Raw genomic sequence first — 9,594 nt, 5'->3', positions numbered from 1 at the left:
CCCCCCCCCCCCCCCCCATCAGAGACACTTCCTGAGAATCCTCAATACATCACTTTTGGCATCTACTCTCAGCCAATTGGAATTACTATGTGAAATGAAATTTATTTGCCATCCCTATTACATGGTGCCTTTTTGGCTGAGAAGGATTATGCCTTCCAAAGAGGCAGGCTTATCATGAGGTATTAGCTTCTTTTTCAGTTACTCTGAGAAAAGTACTTGATGGATATGAAGAAATGTCTATTCTTAAGGCATCTGGAATGAATATCCTATTTCATAACAATAATTGGGCACTTGGGAATGTTTCGATGTCCTAGGCATTTTACATATGCTCCACTCTTGCAGACTGTGGTTTGTATTGTAACATCCATCTCTCCCCCACCAAAAATAACCCCCTCCCTTTAAAGCTCCCTGAGGCAGCCAGCTGAGGGTGAAACGAAATGCTTTGTATACAGTGGAACCGAGACAATTCCCTTAGCAAAGGACATTCAGAAGCTGTGGGATATTATTGGAACTGTGTCACTTCTTAGCATGGGGCATGTGAGGAAACTTTAAAGAGAAAAGGAACTTGACCATCCAAGACTTCCAAAAGTCGAGTCTGATTTCTAAAGGCCCTGAGGCAAGGTTGCTCTAGGATGGGAACATCTGTCTAAAATTTTAAAGTGCTTTTAGGTGGTACCTTATAATCACCCCTTCCGGCATAATGTTTTATTTCCTTTTTCTGAAGACATGGATGGGATTCCCGGAGGATTATTTGCATAGATTTAGTAATTTGACTAACCTACGTGCAAATACCCACCGCTGAGATCATTTTTAACTAGTCTCCTGTTTCGGATCCTAGGAAAACAGATAAAAATAGTCCTAGGGGGACTTCCCTGGTGGCTCAGTGGTTAAGAATCCGCCTACCAATGCAGGGGACACGGGTTCGGTCCCTGGTCCTGGAAGATTCCCACATGCTGTGGAGCAACTAAGCCCGTGAGCCACAACTACTGAGCCCATGTGCCACAACTACTGAAGCCCGTGTGCCTAGAGCCTGTGCTTTGCAACAAGAGAAGCCACTGCAATGAGAAGCCCATGCACCATAAGGAAGAGTAGCCCCGGCTCGCCGCAGCTAGAGAAAGCCTCTGCACAGCAACGAAGACCCAATGCAGCCAAAAATAAATAAATAAATTTATATATATATATTAAAAAGAATTAGACCTGAGAAGATGAAGCACTCGGTCAGAGGGCATCTGTCTCCTTTTTGGGATGGATGGTAATGTTTTTCTTTCTCTACTCTTTGGTGGCTTAGTCTCTGTGAGGTAGGGACAAAAAGGCACATTATTGTCTTGTATTTCCTCTTCTAAGAAAGGAATTCCCACATGGGTGTCACCAACGGACCAGTGGACTTCAGGGGCTTACTGAAATTGTATTCAAAATTGTTAGAACAATTTTTTTTACTTGGGTGGGAAGTCCATAGGTTTAAAAAAAAAATCAGATTCTCAAATTATCAGGCCAAAATAAAGTTAATGCTGAGGTGTTAACCAAAACAACCATAAGGATCACAATAACAATGTCATAAAATACTTAATTGAATACCCCTGGCCTCAATAACTTTGGTGATAACTGAAATCAGAAAGTCCTTCCTAAAAACTCTAGGAGTTAAAGTCACGTGCATGGGTGTTTGCTGGAGAAGATTTGCAACCTTTCTTGTAAAGTTCTTGATAGCAAGACTTCTTAGTATGAGGTTGAATTATAGTCCTCAGTCAAGTCTAGTAATAATGTATGTTTATTTTTCAGTACTACTAACTCAATAAAAACCACCATTGGTAATCCATTGATCAATGCAAATTGCACTTCAGTGATACATAATACTGATGAGAAAACTTGCATTTTGGCCTCTCAGTGGCCCGTCATGAAGACTTTCTGGGCTTATATACTTGGGCATCACGAATCACTGCTCTAGGAGGTTAGAAAAGGTGGGAGCAGAGGGCTTTCCCATGGGAACTCCAGTCTACAGATATCCCCATTTTTATCAGAGTGGCTCTAAAAACCATGTTTTCTAAATTTTTTCATTTTATAAATTATCAACAGGCTCGAGATACACATGCACACACAAGCACACACCACACACATATATGTAGAGTCCACACACATACATGCACTTATGAATGTGTTAGATCCAAATCTGTATTTATATACACTGGTCATGGTGTATGTCAGTATACCTATCTGCCCAATTTTAGATTATCACTATTAAATACAATTTAGTGGTCTTTCAACACCTCTTCATTGGCCAACCTGTTTTGAGAGAGGTCCATTAGCTATTATCCATTTTAGGCAATATACATGTTTATGAGACACTTAGTAGGAACTTCTGGGACCCAGTATTTTATGAAGCAAAATAGATTAATTTAAATGAAACCCATTTTGTTTGCTTTAGAGCTAGAGCTTGGATTTTTAACTTGGATGAATTCTGCAGAAAAGCTAAGCAGAATTATCTACCACCTGGGTTGGATTTTTGGTTTTCCTCCGTCTCTGAAATCACACCCAACCATCCCCATAGATTTGAATGGCTGTGATTTTCAACATGCACATGTTCTATTGGACCCTCACCAAGTGGTATCTGATTTTCTGTGCATACATTTCTATATGTGGACAAACAGCCAGTGTTCTCTCTTGTCTTCATGGATCCTGGTTTGCAAAAAAGTAAAAAAAAAAAAAAAAAATGCTGAATTCCGCAGAAAGTTTCCGCTTCCCAGACCAAGATGTGTGCATAGCAGGGAGAAGAGACCAGATGGCCAGTGGGTTGAAATCAACCGAGAACCAGCTGGGATGCATGAGAGGGCATTTCCTCCCCCACTTCCCTGGGAGCCTGGTCAGGGTAGGTCCTGGAGCACTGAGCAGGACAAGGGACGTCACTGTCAAGACCTCTGTCTGGCTCGAAGGACCTCTGGACAAATAGGAGTTGGACTGGAAGCCAGCAGAGGAGCTGAGGACAGCTGTTAGTTTCCTGCTTGTTTGGGGAAAAAAAAAAAAAAAAAGCATGGCAGCATGACAGAAGGTTTAAGAGTAAAATGCTGATGAACAGGAAATACCCGTATTTCCCTGTGTTAGCAGTGGCTTGGAGGCTGAAGTTCTATGATGAGGGCACATAATTTGGGTGGTTTTAGATCCCAAAGGAAGGAATTTTTTCCATGTAAAGTAATACCTTTCTTTAACACCGAATAATTAAGCATTTCTTAGACTGCTAACTTCAGCCACTGTGATTCCTAACCCCTGGGTTGACGCTGGGCTTGTTCAGTTGTTTTGAGGAACGCTACACACTCTTCAAATTCTCTCATCGCTAATTAATTATTTAAAAGTATTTCTATAGCTGTTCCTTTTTTGGTGAATGTATTAGTTATCTATTGGTGCAGAACAAATTAACCCAAAACTTGGCAGTTTAAAACAATAAGCATGCAGTACCGCACACAGTTTCTGCAGGTCAGGATTCTGGGAGCTGGGTGGTTCTGATTCAGGGTCTCCTAGGAGGTTTTGGTCAGGATGTTGGTGGAGTCTGTCATTATCTGAAGGAGCGACTGGGACTGAAGGATCTGTTTCCAGGTTCACTCATGTTTACTAGCAGGTCTTAGTGCCCTGATGACTTGTGGAAAAGAGGCTTCATTTCCTTTTCATGTGTGCAGCTTTGTAGAGTTGCTTACAACCTGGTGGCTTTCTTCCCCTAGAGCAAGAGAGATGTGTGTGTTGGGGGCGGGGGGGCAGGGAGAGAGAGAGAAAGAGAGCAAGAGAAAGTCCCAATGACTTTCTTGGGGGGTACAATTTCCCCTATTATTAACACCCTGCATTCGTGTTGTACATTTGTCACAACTGATGAACCAATATTGATATATTTTTATTAACTAAAGTCCATGATTTACATTAGAGTTCACTCTTTGTGTTGCACAATTCGATGGTTTTTTTCCAATTTTTTAAATTATGGTAAGGTACATATAACATAAATTTTTACTATCTTAACCATTTTGAGATATACAGTTCAGAGATGTTAAGTCTATTCATATTGTTGTGAAACCATCACCACCATCTGTATCCATAGCTCTTTTCATCTGGCAAAACTGAAACTCTATACTCATTAAAACACTAACTTCCTGTCCCTCCTCCCCCAGACCAGGCAACCACACTTCTCCTTTCTGTCGCTGTGATTTTGACTACTCTGTGCACCTCATGTAAAGTGGCATCATACAGTATTTGTCTTTCTTTGACTGGCTTATTTCACTTAGCACAACGTTCTCAAGGTTTATCCATGTGTTGTAGTGTGTGTTAGGTTTGTTTTCTTTAAGGCTGAATAATATTCCATTGTACGTACATGCGACACTTATCCATTCATCCATTGATAGACACTTGAGTTGCTACTCAAGTACATTTTAGCAACGGTGACAATTCTGTTGAATTGATAAATGCATAATGTCATGCATCAGATACTATAGAGATTAGTTTCACTGCCCTGAAAGTCCCCTGTGCTTCATCCTGTGCCACCCACCCCCCAAACTCCTAGAAACCACTTTTTACTGTTTTGCCTTTTCCGGAATGCTCTATAGTTGGAAGCATACAGTATACACCCCTATAGTTTTTATGACCTGGTCTTAATGTCACACAGCATTATGTCTGCCTTATTGTATTTGTTGGAAGCCAGTCCAGCCCACAGTCAAGGGGAGGGTAATTAATCTTCACCATTTAAAGTGGGGAATATCACAAAATTTGTAGACAGATTTTTAAGCCACCACACTTAAGAAGCTGAGACTGGAAGTGCCAGCATTTATTGAGCATCTGCTGTGTGCTGGGCACCATCTTAGTGTTTTGATGCACTATCTATCTAACCCTTGCATGAATGCCGTGAGGTCTGCCTATTTCTCATCTCGGTTTGTTTTTTAATAGATCTCTAATGGAGTATAATTGCTTCATAGTACCGTTTTAGTTTCTGTTGCACAGCAAAGTGAATCAGCCATATGTATACATATGTCCCCATATCCCCTCCCTCTTGAGCCTCCTTTCCATCCTCCCTATCCCACCCCTCTAGGTCATCGCAAAGCACTGAGCTGATCTCCCTGTGCTGTGCTGCTGCTTCCCACTAGCCAACTATTTTCCAGTCTGTAGTGTATGTATGTCGATGCTGCTCTCACTTCGCCCCAGCTTCCCCTTCCCACCCCGTGTCCTCAAGTCCATTCTCTATGTCTACATCTTTATTCCTGTCCTGCAACTAGGTTCATCAGTACCATTTTTTTTCCTTTAGATTCCATATATATGCGGTAGCATATGGTATTTTTCGCTTTCTGACTTACTTCACTCTGTATGACAGACTCTAGATCCATTCACCTCACTACAAATAACTCAACTTCATTTCTTTTTATGGCTGAGTAATATTCCATTGTATATATGTGCCACATCTTCTTTATCCATTCATCTGTCAGCGGACGTTTAGGTTGGTTCCATGTCCTGGCTATTGTAAATAGTGCTGCAATGAACATTGTGGTACATGTCTCTTTTTGAATTATGGTTTTCTCAGGGTATGTGCCCAGTAGTGAGATTCCTGGGTCATATGGTAGTTCTATTTTTAGTTTTTTAAGGAACCTCCATACTGTTTTCCATAGTGGTTTTATCAGTTTACAGTCCCACCAACAGTGCAGGAGGGTTCCCTTTTCACCACACCCTTTCCAGCATTTATTGCTTCTAGATTTCTTAGTAATGGCCATTCTGACTGGCATGAGGTGATGCCTCATTGCAGTTTAAAAAAAAATTTTTTTAACTTATTTTTTTATATAGCAGGTTTTTCTTAGATATCCATTTTATACATATTAGTGTATATATGTCAATCCCAATCTCTCAATTCATCACACCACCACCCACCCCCCGCCACTTTCCCCACTTGGTGTCCATACGTTTGTTCTCTATATCTGTGTCTCTATTTCTGCCCTGCAAACCAGTTCATCTGTACCATTTATCCAGGGTCCACATACATGCATTAATATGTGATAATTGTTTTTCTCTTTCTGACTTACTTCGCTCTGTATGACAGTCTCTAGATCCATCCACGTCTCTACAAATGACCCAGTTTCGTTCCTTTTTGTTGCTGAGTAATATCCCATTGTATATATATACCACATCTTCTTTATTCATTCGTCTGTTGATGGGCATTTAGGTTGCTTCCATGATCTGGCTATTGTAAGTAGTGCTGCAGTGAACATTGGGGTGCATGTGTCTTTTTGAATTAACGGTTTTCTCTGGGTATATGCCCAGTAGTGGGATTGCTGGGTCATATGGTAATTCTATTTTTTAGTTTTTAAAGGAACCTCCATAGTGCTTGTATCAATTTACATTCCCACCAACAGTACAAGAGAGTTCCTTTTTCTTCACACCCTCTCCAGTATTTGTTGTGTGTAGATTTTCTGATGATGCCCATTCTAACTGGTGTGAGGTGATACCTCATTGTAGTTTTGATTTGCATTTCTCTAATAATTAGTGATGTTGAGCAGCTTTTCATGTGCTTCTTGGCCATCTGTATGTCTTCTTTGGAGAAATGTCTATCTAGGTCTTCTGCCCATTTTTTATTGGGTTTGTTTTTTAATATTGATCTGCATGAGCTATTTATATATTTTGGAGATGAATCCTTTGTCCGTTGATTTGTTTGCAAGTATTTTCTCTCATTCTGAGGCTTGTCTTTTCATCTTGTTTGTAGTTTCCTTTGCTTTGCAAAACCTTTTAAGTTTCATTAGGTCCCATTTGTTTATTTTTGTTTTTATTTCCATTACTTCTAGGAGGTGGATCATAAAAGATCTTGCTGTGATTTATGTCAAAGGGTGTTCTTCCTGTGTTTTCCTCTAAGAGTTTTATAGTGTCCAGGCTTAAAATTAAGTCTCTAATCCATTTTGAGTTTATTTTTGTGTATGGTGTTAGGGAGTGTTCTAATTTCATTCTTTTACATGTAGCTGTCCAGTTTTCCCAGCACCACGTATTGAAGAGACTGCCTTTTCTCCATTTTGTATCCTTGCCTCCTTTGTCATAGATTAGTTGACCATATGTGCGTGGGTTTATCTCTGGGCTTTCTATCCTGTTCCATTGATCTATATTTCTGTTTTTGTGCCAGTAACATATTGTCTTGATTACTGTAGCTTTGCAGTATAGTCTGAAGTCAGGGTGTCTGATTCCTCAAGCTCCATTTTTTCCCCTCAAGACTGCTTTGGCTATTCAGGGTCTTTTGTGTCTCCATACAAATATTAAGATTTCTTGTTCTAGTTCTGTAAAAAAAATGCCATTGGTAATTTGATAGGGATTGAGGTGAATCTGTAGATTGCTTTGGATAGTGTAGTCATTTTCACAATATTTATTCTTCCAATCCAAGATCATGGTATATCTCTCCATCTGTTTGTGTCATCTTTGATTTCTTTCATCAGTGTCTTATAGTTTTCTGCATACAGGTCTTTCGTCTCCGTAGGTAGGTTTATTCTTAGGTATTTTATTCTTTTTGTTGCAGTGGTAAATGGGAGTGTTTCCTTAATTTCTCTTTCAGATTTTTCATCATTAGTGTATAGGAATGCAAGAGATTTCTGTGCATTAATTCTTTATCCTGCAACTTTACCACATTCATTGATTAGCTCTAGTAGTTTTCTGGTGGCATCTTTAGGATTCTCTATGTATAGTATCATGTCATCTGCAAACAGTGACAGTTTTACTTCTTCTTTTCCAATTTCTATTCCTTTTATTTCTTTTTCTTCTGATTACCTTGGCTAGGACTTCCAAAACTATGTTGAATAATAGTGGCTAGAGTGGACAACCTTGTCTCGTTCCTGATCTTAGAAGAAATGCTTTCACTTTTTCACCATTGAGAATGATGCTTGCTGTGGGTTTGTCATATATGGGCTTTATTAAGTTGATGTAGGTTCCCTTTATGCCTACTTTCTGGAGAGCTTTTATCATCAATTGGTGCCAGATTTTGTCAAAAGCTTTTTCTGCATCTATTGAGATGATCAAATGGTTTTTATTCCTCAATTTGTTAATATGGTGTATCCCATTGATTGATTTGCATATATTGAAGAATCCTTGCATCCCTGGGATAAATCCCACTTAATCATGGTGTATGATCCTTTTAATGTGTTGTTGGATTCGGTTTGCTAGTATTTTGTTGAGGATTTTTGCATCTGTATTCATCAGTGATATTGTTCTGTAATTTTCTTTTTTTGTAGTATCTTTGTCTGGTTTTGGTGTCAGGGTGATGGTGGCCTCATAGAATGAGTTTGGGAGTGTTCCTTCCTCTGCAATTTTTTGGAAGAGTTTGAGAAGGATGGGTGTTAGCTCTTCTCTAAATGTTTGATAGAAATCACCTGTGAAGCCATCTGGTCCTGGACTTTTGTTTGTTGGAAGATTTTTAATACAGTTTCAATTTCATTACTTGTGATTGGTCTGTTCATATTTTCTATTTCTTCCTGGTTCAGTCTTGGAAGGTAATACCTTTCTAAGAATTTATCCGTTTCTTCCAGGTCGTCCATTTTATTGGCATAGAGTTGTTTGTAGTAGTTTCTTAGGATGCTTTGTATTTCTGTTGTGTCTGCTGTAACTTCTCCTTTTTCATTTCTAATTTTATTGATTTGAGTCCTCTCCCTCTTTTTCTTGATGAGTCTGGGTAATGGTTTATCAATTTTGTTTATCTTCTCAAAGAACCAGCCTTTAGTTTTATCGATCTTTGCTATTGTTTCCTTTCTTTCTATTTCATTTATTTCTGCTCTTCTCTTTATGATTTCTTTCCTTCTACTAACTTTGGGTTTTGTTTGTTCTTCTTTCTCTAGTTCCTTTAGGTGTAAGTTTAGATTATTTGAGATTTTTCTTGTTTCTTGAGGTAGGCTTGTAGTGCTGTAAACTTCCCTCTTAGGACTGCTTTTGCTGCATCCCTTAGGTTTTGGATCGTCGTGTTTTCCTTGTCATTTGTCTCTAGGTTTTTTTGATTTCCTCTTTGATTACTTCAGTTATCTCTTGGTTATTTAATAATGTATTGTTTAGCCTCCATGTGTTTGTGTTTTTTACCTTTTTTCCACTGTAATTGATTTCTAATCTCATTGCATTGTGGTCAGAAAAGATGCTTGGTATGATTTCAATTTTCTTAAATTTACTGAGGCTTGATTTGTGACCCAAGATGTGATCTATCCTGGAGAATGTTCCGTGCGCACTTGAGAAGAAAGTGTAGTCTACTGTTTTTGGATGGAATGTCCTATAAATATCAAGTAAATCTATCTGATCTGTTGTGTCATTTAAAGCTTGTGTTTCCTTATTAATTTTCTGTTTGGATGATCTGTCCATTGGTGTAAGTGAGGTGTTAAAGTCCCCCACTATTATTGTGTTACTGTTGATTTTCTCTCTTGTAGCTGTTAGCAGTTGCCTTATGTATTGAGGTGCTCCTATATTGGGTGCATATATATTTATAATTATTATATCTTCTTGAATTGATCCCTTGATCATTACATAGTGTCCTTCCTTGTCTCCTGCAACATCATTTTTTTAAAGTCTATTTTATCTTATATGAGTGTTACTACTCCAGCTTTCTTTTGATTTCCATTTGCATGGGATATCTTT

Source organism: Lipotes vexillifer, unplaced genomic scaffold (genome assembly GCF_000442215.2).
Source record: "Lipotes vexillifer unplaced genomic scaffold, Lipotes_vexillifer_v1.1 scaffold94, whole genome shotgun sequence".
Lineage (NCBI taxonomy): Eukaryota > Metazoa > Chordata > Mammalia > Artiodactyla > Lipotidae > Lipotes > Lipotes vexillifer.
The sequence above is the reverse complement of the archived record's forward strand: the minus strand, read 5'-3'. Positions refer to the sequence as shown.